The sequence below is a fragment of the Loxodonta africana genome, chromosome 10, assembly GCF_030014295.1.
Source record: "Loxodonta africana isolate mLoxAfr1 chromosome 10, mLoxAfr1.hap2, whole genome shotgun sequence".
In the NCBI taxonomy this organism is placed as follows: domain Eukaryota; kingdom Metazoa; phylum Chordata; class Mammalia; order Proboscidea; family Elephantidae; genus Loxodonta; species Loxodonta africana.
In genome coordinates, this window is record NC_087351.1 from 14,488,141 (window position 1) to 14,501,602 (window position 13,462).

At 42.3% G+C, this 13,462-nt stretch overlaps 1 protein-coding gene across 3 annotated transcripts in view; it reads left to right on the plus strand.

Annotated features, from left to right (window-relative positions):
* Positions 1-849: 849 nt before the first annotated feature.
* INO80 (INO80 complex ATPase subunit) overlaps positions 850-13,462 on the plus strand; it is a 134,350-nt gene continuing 121,737 nt past the window's right edge. The window contains exon 1 of one of the 3 annotated variants that reach the window (XM_010598353.3): positions 850-922. The gene's annotated coding sequence lies outside the window, so the exon portion shown is untranslated. Of the gene's footprint in view, positions 923-1,302; positions 8,481-13,462 lie in introns of those variants that run through there. The other 2 variants (XM_003418664.4, XM_023558669.2) reach the window with 2 other exon arrangements.

Sequence of the window (13,462 nt, forward strand, 5' to 3'; positions counted from 1 at the left end):
TAGGAGTCAGAGTCAACTGGATGGCAACAGGCTTGGCTTCGCTTGGTTCTACCCAACAGGCACTTGTCCGCAAATCTACAGCCCCGTTCAAAGGGGTCAGAAACCGGGGAATAAAATACCAGCTCTCAGCCTATCCGTCCTCTCACGTGATCTTATCAGTGTTCGGTAGTCCCTAACAAACGAATCAAAACACCCTCGTCCCTTCTCCCTCCGGGAGCAAACATCCTAAGGATTACGGGCCGTTTCGATTGACGTTACATCCGGGAAAAGTAACCTTTATTCGGCAGTTGCAGGCCTGCGGAACTCTCGCGACATCTGCTCCCGCGAGATCTGCTTGCTCACTCTAGCGATGACATCCTCCTCCTCCTCCCCGCCGCCTTTCGGCAATCTTCGCCAGTCCCAGCCCCGACCAATCTGTACTCGGATAGCATGGATCAGGGTCTCCCCCCGAACCCCGGTCCGCGCGGGGCGTCAGGCGGCAGCGGTGGGGTGCGGGTTGCACGAGGTGGACGGCAGCGACACTGCGGGTGTCCACCGACTGGGCGGCGAGCAGCGAGCGTGGGCGGGGCGGGAGTAAGCCGGCCGAGTAACTGCTCGATTGTTCTGGCCTGGCTATGGCGCCTCTCCTCCCCCCCGCCATGGCTCCCCGTGTCCCTGCTCCGCTCCTCTCAGTGAGTGAAAGTGGCCGCCGCCGCCGCCGGCCCAGCGCCCGCAGCCGCCTCAGCGCCGCCGCCATCTTGGGGTCCCAGGAGCCGCCGAGGGAGCGAGCTAGGAGCGTCCACGCCCAACGCAGTCACCGTCCCACGGCCTCTGCGAGCGAGCCGAGGCTCCACCGTCGGCGGGGCGACCCCCCTCTCCGGACCCCGCCCGCACCCCGCCCCCCCTCCGCCGCCGCCGCGGCGGCGGGGCCCGGCGGCCCGAGGTGAGGCGACTAGACGTGGGCGGGCGAACGGAGGGGGGGGCCGTAGGCCCCGTTGCGCCCCTCGCTGTGGGCGACGACTGGGCCGCGTCTTAAAGGGGCCGTCGCCCCCAGCCCTTGGATTTGTTGGGGTTAGTAGGGAGGATGGGTGTGGACGCTCCCCGCAGGGTTGGGACCTCGGGGACCTGGGCCTTGCCCTTCCCTTCTCCTACCTCTAGAGACCCGGGGGGTCACGCGGTGACCTGAGCTACCCGAGGAAGCCCGTGGGGCGCCCACACGTGGGGAGTGTGTTAGACCAGGTGCACGTGGGACCCGGTGGGGCGGTGTCGGGCTAACACGTGTGTGGGGTTGGGGGTGGGGTGGGGCAGGGCGGGGGCTGGTTGGACTCTTGTGGGAACTGGGTGAGAGTTATACCTGTCATTTGAAACAAATGTGATCTGAGAGCTCTGTACTGTTTAGCGTCAATTTACGAGGAGCAAGTTGGGAATTGTGCACGCTGTTGGTTGGTGATACTGTTTAGTTGGGGCAGCCTAAGACGTGCACGATTTAGGAGTGTGTAGGTGACACCTCTCTCTGGTTTTTTTGGGCTTTTACAGGGCGTCTCGGCAAGTGTCATCCTATTTTGACATTCCTTCTCGAGCTTGCTGTTGAAAACTACTACTTCCGTAATCACTGAGGGTGGAAGCCCCCTACAGTTTAGGAGTGATAGAGCCTAAGAAGGCACTCACAATACTATTGTAACAGCCAACTCTTCCCCGAATTCTTCGTTGATTCACACACTGTTGCCAGTTACATGTTCATTACTTGGTAGGAATGGAGATTGACCTCGCTGACATCACGTGTAACCAGCTTTCTATTCCAATGAGTGACTTTCATGACTTTGTTTCTCAAGGAAATTTTCATTGTGGCTTACTGGTCTTGGCCTTTTTTTTTTAAGTAAGAGCTTTATTGAGAGTGATTGAGATTTATAATTCATCCATCAAAAATTCAGCCTTTTAAAGTTTTAACGTATACATTACAGTTGTGCAGCTAAGCTATCACCTCGAAAAGAAATTCCCATGACCATTAGTTGTCACCATTCTACTCCCTACTCTTCAAACACTAATCTGCTTTCTGTCTCTGTAGTTGCCTATTTTGGAAGTTTCAGATAAATGGGATCATACAATACATGTCCTTTTGTGACTGATTTCTTCTGCTTAACGATCTTTTCAAGGTTCAATCATGTTGTAACATGTATCAGTGCTTCATTTTTTTTCATCGCTGAATAATATTCCATGACACTTGGCATTTTGTTCTTGAAATTCTCATGCCTTTTTTTAACCTATAAAACAATTTGAAATTATATGTAGTAAAAGTAGAATACACTGTTTACTTTCCTGTTCCTGTTGCCTTCAAGTTGATTCCAACTCATAGCGACCGTAAAGGAGAGGAGCAGAACTACTTCATAGCGTGTCCAAGGAGTGCCTGGTGGATTCGAACTGCCAACCTTTTGGTTAGCAGCCATAGCTCTTAACCACTATGCCACCATACTACTTAGTAGGTTCTAAAATAAATTACATTCTTTAAGGGATTCAATTCCACTATTTCAGTTTACTGTATTATTTTTCCCGACGTTTTGTTTCAAAAGAATCTAAAACAGGCTTAGAAAAGCCTTATGTTTTGATAGAAGATGACCGTAAAGAGTACAAATGTAGCTAGGAAAGTTTATGACTGATAACATTGGACTACATCAAGGTGGAAATGTGATTAAGGCTAAACAGCAGACCATAAACTGCTGTGGTGTTAGATCACTTAATGAAAGTTTGCCAAAGTCCTGAGGGAAGATATAACAGCTTTTGACTTCTAGTTACTTGTGCAGACACAACTAGAAAAGGAGTGATAGACACCTGTTCTGCTCACAGTAAGCTGCTTGGCGATTTAACATGTCAACACCCAAGTTCATACAAAAGGTAAATGTTAGGGCGCAGTGGATTTTAGAGTGGTCAGATATTGGATAGGGTTAGTAGAAAATGCTCGTGTAGTTAAATAAGTGAAGTTATGACAGATTTTATAGTTGGATCTTAATTAAAAAACCCAAAAACCCGCTGCTGTTGAGTCAGTCCCGACTCAAAGTAACCCTGTAAGAATTTTGATGTACTAGGCTCCCTGGGTGGCACACTAATCTACTACTAATCTAAAAGTTGGTGGTTCTAAATGCCCAGCAGTGCTGCAGAAGAAAGGCCTGGAGGTCTCCTTCCATAAATACCACAGCCAAGCAAACCCTGTGGAGCAGTTCTACTCTTTAACACACGGGGTCGCCATGAGTCAGAATTGACTTGATGGCATTGGGTTTGGTTTGTTGGTTTTCTTAGCATGTAACAACAGAATGGGAAGGGCGTAGGTGAGGACATTTGTTAAGCATCTCTTATGAGCCAGTATCTATGTTAGGCATTTTATATGTTATCATTTTAATTCTCACAAAACCATCTGTGGTAGATAGTGCCATTTTACAAATGAGAAAATTGAAACCCAGAGAAGCCCACAAATGACAGGATGCATTGCTTTCTAAAGTCCTTCAGCCTTCCTGGAAATATTCTGAGGAATAGTTTGTAAAAGATACTTACAAGATTCTTTCCCTATGTTATGTCAAAAATTCAGTTATAGTAACATTGGATTCAGTAGCTGATCATGATAGTGTGGGTTTACTTAAGGTTGGAAAGTTGACTGAAAAGAAGCTTAATAACTGCGTGTTTAACGAGAAGCGCGTAGGGGAGATTTCCTTAGGTGTTGTATCAGAAGTAGAAAATCAGTAACAGCAAATGTAGTTGACAAATCAGATAGAAAGTAATCACTGAGACTAAATGCTACCCATATTTTTTAAGGAACTAGAGGAAAATTGATAAACTGTGTCACATGCCTTTATAAACCCTTTCACTGCCAAAGACTGACACACAGCCTGTGTGATGATGGTCTTTGGGGTTGGGGTTCTTGAATTGTAAAGCCGGTGAATCCCTTCTCAGGATGTAGTTTTTTAATGTATAAAATACACTTAACATATAAAAAATAAATTTCTGATGTAAGAAATTTGATTTTTATTATTGAATTAAATAACAAGATCTAGTGATTATCTTGCTAATATTACTGTGGTTTGTTGCCTGCATTCAGAATTGAAGGAAATATTAAATTTCAATAATAGATTACTTAGAATAAAGATGTAAATTTCTTTCGCCATGGACCGTATTTTAAGAACTCCTGTCATGAAGAGACCTGGACACATAGCTAAGTTATTTCCTACCAGTGGCTTCCATAACAAGAAGTAGGATTATTAACTCTTAAATTCATATTCACAAGAACATGACCATGGCTTATATGAAGAGCAGTTGGTGATTTAGCTAAGGAGAAATGTAGTATAGTAGGAAGACATTGGTTTGGAACTTTAAAATACTTCGGTTTGAATCCCAGCTGTGCTGTTTGTTGGGTAAGTTAGTCACTTAATTGTGCTCATGAGGAACTGGTACATAGACCAAGTGGCAGTTGTTTGAACAGAACAATTGGATACTTTGTGGTTTAAAGTCAGGAAAGGTGTGCCTCAGGCTTGTATCCTTTCACCATATTCAGTCTGTATGTTGAGCAAATAATCTGAGAAGCTGGACTATATGAAGAAGAACGTGGCTTCAAGGTTGTAGGAAGACTCATTAACAACCTGTAATATACAGATGACACGACCTTGCTTGTGCTGAAAGTGAAGACAACTTGAAGCACTAACTGATGAAATCAAAGATTAGCATTCAGAATGGATTATACCTCACTGTAAAGAAAACAAAAATCCTCACAAATGGATCAGTAAACAATATGATGATAAATGGAGAAAATATTGAAGTTGTCAAAGATTTCATTTTACTTGGATCCACAATCCAATCCGTGCCCACGGAAGCAGCATTCAAGAAATCAGATGACATACTGCATTGGGCAAATCTGGAAAAGACCTCTTTAAAAAGTGTTCAAAAGCAAAGATGTCATGTTTTGAGAACTAAGGTGTGCCTGACCCAAGCCATGATATTTTCAGTTGCCTCCTATGTGTGTGAAAGCTGGACAATGAATAAGGAAAACCAAAGAATTGATACTTTTCAGTTATGGTGTTGGCAAGGAATATTGAATATACCATGAAGTGCTAGAAGAACAAACAAACCTGTCTTGGAGGAAGTACAGCCAGAATGCTCTCTAGTGGTGAGGATGGCGAGACTTCCTCCCACATACTTTGAAAGCGTTATCAGGGGAACCAGTCCCTGGAGAAGCGTATCATGCTTGGTAAAATAGAGGGTCAGTGAAAAAGAGGAGGACCCTCAATGAGGTGGATTATCATAGTGGCTGCAACAGTGGATTCAAATATAGTAACGATTGTGAGGATGGCTCAGGACCAGGCTGTGTTTTGTTCTGTTGTGCATAGAGTCACTATGAGTCAGAGCCGACTGGATCTCACCTAACAACAACTTAATGACAATAAAAAGGAACCACGTATATGGACAAATGCTTTCTCAGGATATTCACGTATAGAGTATACTTTTGGGAATGGTACTAAGACTATTATTTCTTGTAAAAGGGCAAATAAGGTACCTCTGGTTTGCATATAGTTCCCTAGCTGGCAGAAACGGTTTGTGCTCAACTACTAACCTCAAGGATGGCGATTTGAACCTTCCTAGCGCCACTGCAGAAGAACGGCCTGGCAGTTGGCTCAGGTAACAATTACTCTAACACATGGAGTCGCCTTGAGTCGGAATTGACTCAACAACAAACGGATGTTTTAATTTGTTGGTGTGTGACAGCTTTTCTGGATGAGAAGTTTGTAGTAAAGTGTGTGCATGAACACAAAAATGGCTAGTGAGCATCAATAGGGTAAAAAGGGTACGAGGGCAAATGATCAATTTAATTCTGAGAACGTTGCCTGAGTGTTTTTCCAAAGACCAACAAGAAGGATATGAGAAAGTTTAAAAATGGACTGGATTATCTTGGTACGAGCCTACAGTATAGTCAATCTTAGACTGTTAAATGGATTTCAATTATTGCACCTCAAAGAACAAATTAAAAAGGGGGAAAGTTTCCAGAAAACGGCGGTTAAAATGTAGAAGGTAATGCTGAGGCTTTTGTACAAAGATAAAAAAGCAATTTGACTCCAAATGGAATGATAACGTCTGAGAGGGAGGGACTATGATGGAATTGTATTGAATTAGGAAAAGCACAGATAATAATCCTGGAAAGTTAAAACTAGCTTGAAAGATGAGTATTGCTTGACGGGGCTTAAATAACTAGTGGCTTATTCCCGAAACATAGTAGCCCAGAAGGTGGTTTAGGTTTAAGGACATACCAGATGCCATGTAAGGATTACTGAACTAGGGACTGTGGGAGCAATGGTGGTTCAGTGGTGGAATTCTCGCCTTTCACGTGGGAGACCCGGGTTCAGTTCCTGGGCAGTGTATCTCATGTGCAGCCATCACGCATCTGTCAGTGGACACTCGTGTATCACTGTGATGTTAAACAGGTGTCCCAGCATGGAGGAGATGTTAAGCACTTGACTGCTAGCTGAAGTGTTAGCAGTTTGAACCCACCCAGCGGCATCTTGGAAGATAGGCCTGGTGATCCGCTTCTAAAAGGTCACAGCCTTGAAAACCCCAGGGGGCAGTTCTGCTCTGCACATGTGATCTAACCATGAGTTGGAGTTGACTCGAGGACAACTAAGAACAACAACAACATGATGCTGAACAGGTTTCAGTGGCGCTTCCAGACTAAGACTAGGAAGAAAGGCCTGGTAATCTGCTTCTGGAAATCAGCCAGTGAAAACCCTATGGATCACAGTGGTTGATGTGCAGTGGATCATGGGTATACTGCCTGAGTGGGCAGCATTTTAGGCTGACTCGATGGCAGCTAACAGCAACAGTAAACCTGGGAACTAGCCCTAGTTCATTTCTAGTCAGCATACCATTTAACAATACTTGTGCCTCATGGTTTATGAAACTTTTTATTCTATTCATTTACTCAATAAATATTTACTGAATATCTAGTGAATGCTTTTTGATCCTCTCAACAGCCATTTGTTGAGCATCTGCCATCCTCAAGGGACTGTGGAGCATGTAAGTGAATTAATCCAATAGCATATGTATGTGTGGAAAGTACAGAGGGGCTTTGCAAAGATAAACACAATTATGCAAACTAAGTGCCGTAACAGAAGTATACACCTGCATGTTTCTCTTGAGGTGCTGATGCAAATTACTAGTACTTAGTTTTTGTTTTTTTTTTTTAATGAATTGACAGTAACTCTTTTGTTTTTTTGAACAGAAGCAGTGTAATCTAATGGCACTGCAGTGTGATAGAACTCCTTCTAGATCCTAGAGCCAGATGACCTGGGTTTGAATTTTAGCTCTACGGGAAGTTATTTAAGCCGCAGTTTCTTCATTTGTTAAGTGAGGCTAATAATAGTCCCCACTTCATAAATGAATAGATTTATTGTGAGAAATAAATCAGTATGTATAAAATGCTGGCACATGGTGCTCTCAACAAGTGTTAGTTGCCACCATAAGTTGTATTTTGATAGCTTAATCAATTTAATCTAAATAGTTTGTTAACGATTGTGATCAGAACTTTTTTACTATGAGTAGAAAATCATCTCAAATCTTTTTTTTTTTTTAAATATATGACAGGGAAAATACATCAATAAACTATTATGCACTAACTTTTTAAAAAAATTGTGGTAAAATGTGTATTACGTAGTATTAGCCATTTTAACCATTTTTAAGTGTACAATTCAGTGATTTTAATTACATTCACAGTGTTGTACAACCACCACTTTTTCCAAAATTTTTTCATTACCCCAAACAAACTCAGTACCGTTTAAGCTGTACCCCTTGGTAATCACTAACCTGTTCTTGTGTGTATGCATTCGCCTCTTCCAGGTGTCTCTTCATATAAGTAGGATGGTGTATTAACTTTTTTTCAAATAACGATTTGTTGTGTTTTCAGTGGAAGTTTATTAAGCTTTTACGTATATATAATGAATACCAGTAGCTGGTAATAGAAACATCTTCCTATTTAAGCGTATAACTCAAAGAGGTTGTGTTTTGCAACGTGAAACTTATTTCAGACCCTGAAATATTTCTGCCCAGGGTATTGTTCTAATGTTAGTAATAGTTTGCTGTTTTAAAATTGTCCTTAGACTGTATTAGTCAGTAGACCGGGCTTTAGAACAGGGGTAGGAAAGTGTTTTCTGTAAAGGGTCAGATGGCAAACGGGTTGCACCATCTTTCTTGCATCTGCTCAACTCGTGCCATCGTCCTGTGAAAGCAGCTGTAGTCAATATATAAATGAATGTCTGGGGCTGTGTTCCAGTAAAACTTTATTTGTGGGCATTAAAATTTTAATTCAGTATTTTGTAAAATATTATTTTTTGGATTTTATTTTCCCCCAATCATTTAAAAATGTAAAAACCATTCTTAGCTTGCAGACTTTACAGAAATGGACAGGGGCCTGGATTTGACTCGAAGGCCATAGTATGCCAGCCCTGCTCTACAGTCTTGGCTCCACCAGTCCTTGGGTAGGTGACCTTGTGCAAATTAACCTCTAAGCCTTAATTCCATCTTTTAAATGGGGGTGATAGTAGTATCTACCTTATAGAGTTGTTAGAAAGACGTGAGATAATCCATTTAAGTGCTTAGCATGATCCCTGACGTAGTAAATGTTTAATACTTTTAATTAATGCTGTATATTATAATCATCTAATTGAACCCCCTTGTTTTACAGTGAGGCAGTGGGGCTCTGAGAGGATAGCTGATACTGTTAAAGTCTATGTGTGGCTTGTCAGTGGCATTGAATTCACAGCTCTTGACTTAAGCTTCTCTTTCTACCCTACCATGCTGCTTCCAAGGAGGTTTGTGGTATTGTTTAATTCAGTTAAAATACTGCTTGGTAAAACTAAAGTATACTCTGTGTGATACTGTAATGGCAAACGCGTGACTTTATGCATTTGTCACACCTCATGGAACTTTACAACACAAAAAGTGAACCTTAATGTATGCGGATTTAAAAAAAATTATTTAGGGGGTCAAGGGATCCCAGGAAAGGATGCAGATTAAATGTGTGAAACAACCTCACTGAAAGGGGTGGTGAGAAGGGTGCCGACCTAAGTAACTTTGGACGTGAGTGGAGTCGGCAAGACTAAAGGCAAAAGTAACTGCACATAAGCTCTATATTTGAATTGATAAAGTTGTTTCCCACAGGGGTACAAGTTAACAATTCTGATACTGCTGTATATGTTTACTACAATTGAACAATTAAGTGAATGGATAGCAGATGGTGGGAACCAGGTTTCTCACTGTTGGAGTGAGAATTTGTAGATAAGCAAGGGGAAAAGGCTAGAATGATCCATGTGTTAATAGATTAGAGTTGGAGACAGCATGAACTCATGTTTATCTTAATACAAATATGATATGTAAGTAGTTTAATTAGTATACTGACTTTTTAAAATTTTGTTGTTAAGAATATACACAGCAAAACATACGCCAATTGAACAGTTTCTACATGTACCATTTAGTGACATTGATTACATTCTTCAAGTTGTGTGACCATTCTCATCCTCCTTTTCTGAGTTGTTCCTCCCCCATTAACATAAACTCAACTGCCGGCTAATGTTCCTATCCAATCCTTCATGTTGCTCTTGTTTATTCAATCCCATATAGATAGTTTTTAAGAGAGCATAATGCTCAAGACCTTTATTTATTTTGTTGTGCTTTAAGTGAAAGTTTACAATTCAAGTCAGTTTCTCATACAAAAACTTGTACACACACTTTTATGTAACTGTAGTTGCTCTCCCCGCAATGTGAAACTGCACTCCCTCTCTCCGCCCTCTATTCCCCGTGTTCATTCAACCAGCTCATGTCCCCCTCTGCCTTCTCATCTTGCCCCCAGACAGGAACTGCTCACATAGTCTCATATGTCTACTTGAGCTAAGAAGCACATTCCTCACCAGTGTCATTTTATGTCTTATAATCCAGTCTAATCTTTGAAGAGTTGGCTTCTGGAATGGTTTTAGTTTTGGGCTAACAGATGTTTTGGGCGCCATGACCTCTGGGGTCCTTCCAGTCTCGGTCAGACCATTAAGTCTGATCTTTTTACTGGAATTTGAGGTCTGCATCCCACTTTTCTCCAACAACTCCATCTGTTGCGTTCCCCGTCAGGACAGAAGGTGGTGGTAGCCAGGGACCATCTAGTTCTTCTGGTCTCAGGCTGATGGAGTCTCTGGTTTATGTGGCCCTTTCTAAGACCTTTTTTTTTTTTTTTACTAGTTCAGCTAAACTATGGTTTTAAGATGACTTCAGGGGATACTTTTAGTTTAATTCACATATATTTTTGTGCTCTGTCAGCTGACAGGGTTAAAAGAAGCAACAGTCCAGAGTACAACTCATGCCCATATCTCGGCTTCTAATACCATTCTCCAGTAAAAGGAACCAGGGCTCCTTAGACAAACGGCTGGTTTTAGGACTGGGGCAGAGAATATACAAGATGAACCTGGAGCATATTATGGTGCAGAAAGTAAAGAAGTACTCAAACAAACAAAACCCAGGGGAAAAAAAAACCCACATCGATGGGGGGTATCAAAGGAGCACAGGATCCAGTTGAAAGAGCTTCCGATGACCAAAGCTGGAACACTTTGAGAAACCAAGTAGTAGTGGATTATAACTGAAAGTGTAAAATATCTATGAGTTCATACTGATGTAAATAAACAGTTGAATAAAATACTCGAAATACTCCAGTGGCATGCTTTCATGCCCTCAGAGGCCCTGATTTGCTGGAGGTCCTTCAGACAGTATTGGAGTAAGAATGTGGAGCTTTGGTGTCAGACTTCTGAGATTTGAATCCTGGCTCTGCCATTTCTGACTGTGATTTTGGGCAAGTTACTTAACCTCAGTTAAGTTGTAAATTGCAGGTAATGATAGATAGCATCAACCTCATATGAGGAGTACGTGGGTTAATGCATACATAAAACGTACCCACAGGTGTTTGGCACATGGTTCTCAGTAGAACGTGCGTATGTAGCCTCCTTATTATGGTAGTATTTGATGTAACAAAATCAAGGTGTGGACCATTACTCGGAATCCGACTTTAGGTTTTCCGCCCTGGATTTCTTAAATAGAGGAAAGAGTCTGACATTAACAAGTGTTCAGTCGAGCACTTAGTCTGATAAAAACATACCCTCCTTGTTCAGATGGACTGTATAGGTTGTGGAATGGACAGAATGAGAATAATTATATTTGGGGTTAATAGAATCACAGGTCTGAGTAGCTGAAGCATCTAGAATTTGAAAAGTAGGATCTGCTTGGTGTACAGGTCAGCTCTGCTTATTTACAAATGGTTTGTCCCTGGGACGAATACCCCAGCTTCCATCCTCAGGCTTCCCGTGGGGAACACAGTTCTACACAGTTACCACTCACACCAGTTAGTGTGTCCACTGCCAAAGTGAAAACTAGATCTTTAGTATAAGAAAACTGTATATAAAAGTGAATTTTGGGATATTGTCTGTTTTAGGATGTCTGTTACTTTATTTTCTCAAGAATGCCTGTCACTATCACTTGTATGTATAACAGAAGGTTATAGTGGGGCTGAAAATGAAAATTTCCCAACACTTTATGTGGGATCCCTATTTTTCACAAGTGACTATCAAGCTAAAGTTATCATCCCTTGGCCAAGGAGGGAACTGAGTTGCTCAAGGTTTTCTGGGTTTAGAATTTATCCCTTACCAGAGCACTTTTTTCTCAGGTTAGGTGCTTTTCACCAGAAGACTTCTGAAAGAGAGCCCAATGCTAGGAATCTCTAACATAGCCTAGCTTTTTTTTTTTTTTCCTCTTTACCAAATGAAAGTTCTAACACTATACATGCCTGCCTTATTTTTTGGATATCTTGATTTAGTAATATCTAGACCCTAAATGCTTCATAAATATGGACTAAACTTGTCTGACCAAATGCTCGCTCTGTGGTCTGTACTGTAGATCTTCCCTAAGATGGTTGTGCTAGTAGGGCTATTTCTTTTATTATTCTGATAAGACGTTTTTGTTCCCCATGTAGGTGAAGATTTTCTTCTAGGAAATTGAGATGATTCTTTGCTAAAAGAAAGCAAATGCATTGTTACTGATTTTGTTTGTTTTGGTCCCTGGCAACACATTATACTTTGGGGAATACTATTCAAATTTCATTAAGACACAGAAGTACAAAAAAAAAAAAAAAAAAGTTACCAAAAGCAAAACCAAACCCACTGCTGTCGAGTCAATTCCAACCCATAGCGACCCTATAGGACAGAGTAGAACTGCCCCCATAGACTTTCAAAGGAGCGCCTGGCAAATTTGAACTGCTGACCTCTTGGTTAGCAGCCGTAGCACTTAACCACTACGCCGCCAGGGTTTCCAGGTAAATGTTAGGCTTGCTGTATTGCCAGACTCTTTCCGTGCTTTTATAGTGATCCTTTTGGTTGAGTAAGTTGCTTCTGGGCTCCATGCAGAAGTCTTTGTCTGGCTCTGCTCCTTGAGGGCAAAGTCTTTTCCTCGTTGTGTTTAACTTAACATCTGCCACGTAGTAGCCTCTTAGTAAATATTTGATGGTCTGAGTGGAGAGTTTGGGTTCAGCTAGAGTAGTTAAAGAGTATTTTGTGATTTATTTACCTCTGATTTGTCGTGGATACCAAACCCGTTGCTGTCGAGTTGATTCCAACTCATAGCGACCCATAGGACAGAGTAGAACTGCTCCATAGGGTTTCCAAGGAGCGGCTGGTGGATTTGAACTGCCAACCTTTTGGTTAGCAGCTGAGCTCTTAACCACTGTGCCACCAGGGCTCTCTGTCATGGATATAGGATAACCGAATAATTTATTGTTCGAACATGGATACTTCTGACAGGAAGGCGGGGGAGGGGGCGGGGGGGACTATTAGTAATTGTGCTGGAAGGGCAGCTATCAACTGAAATTGCCCTGGGCAGTCCACCTGGGAGGGATGATCACCCTAGGCCTGAGACTTCTCTATTTTCGTTATACCATAGCAGAGCCTGATGGTGAAGAATTGGGGCTTTGGAGTCTGTATAATACACCTGAGTTCTGATTCTAGATTGGGCAAGTTATTTCATTTATCTAAAGTGGGAATAAATTTTGGGTTGTTAGGATTAAATGAGCTAGTGTATTTAAAGCACCTAGGACAGTAAAGCCCCTCACACTGTTGTTAGCTACCGCCGAGTGGAATCTCACTCGTGGTGATCCCATGTGTGCAGAGTAGAACTGCTCCACAGGGTTTTCAAGGCTGTAACCTTTTGGAAGCAGATCACCAGGTCTGTCTTCTGAGACACCTCTGGGTGGGTTCAAACTGCTAACCGTTCTGGTAGTAATTGAGCCCTTAGCCATTTGAGCTACCCAGGGACTCTGTCCCCTCATACTAGTGGGCTCTTTGCATTAGACCCCTTCCCTCCTCCTCCTATTATGCTCTAGCTAGAGCTTTTCCTTTCAGCTGAGGCTGACTTTGAGAACCGTTTTTATGGTTCAGAT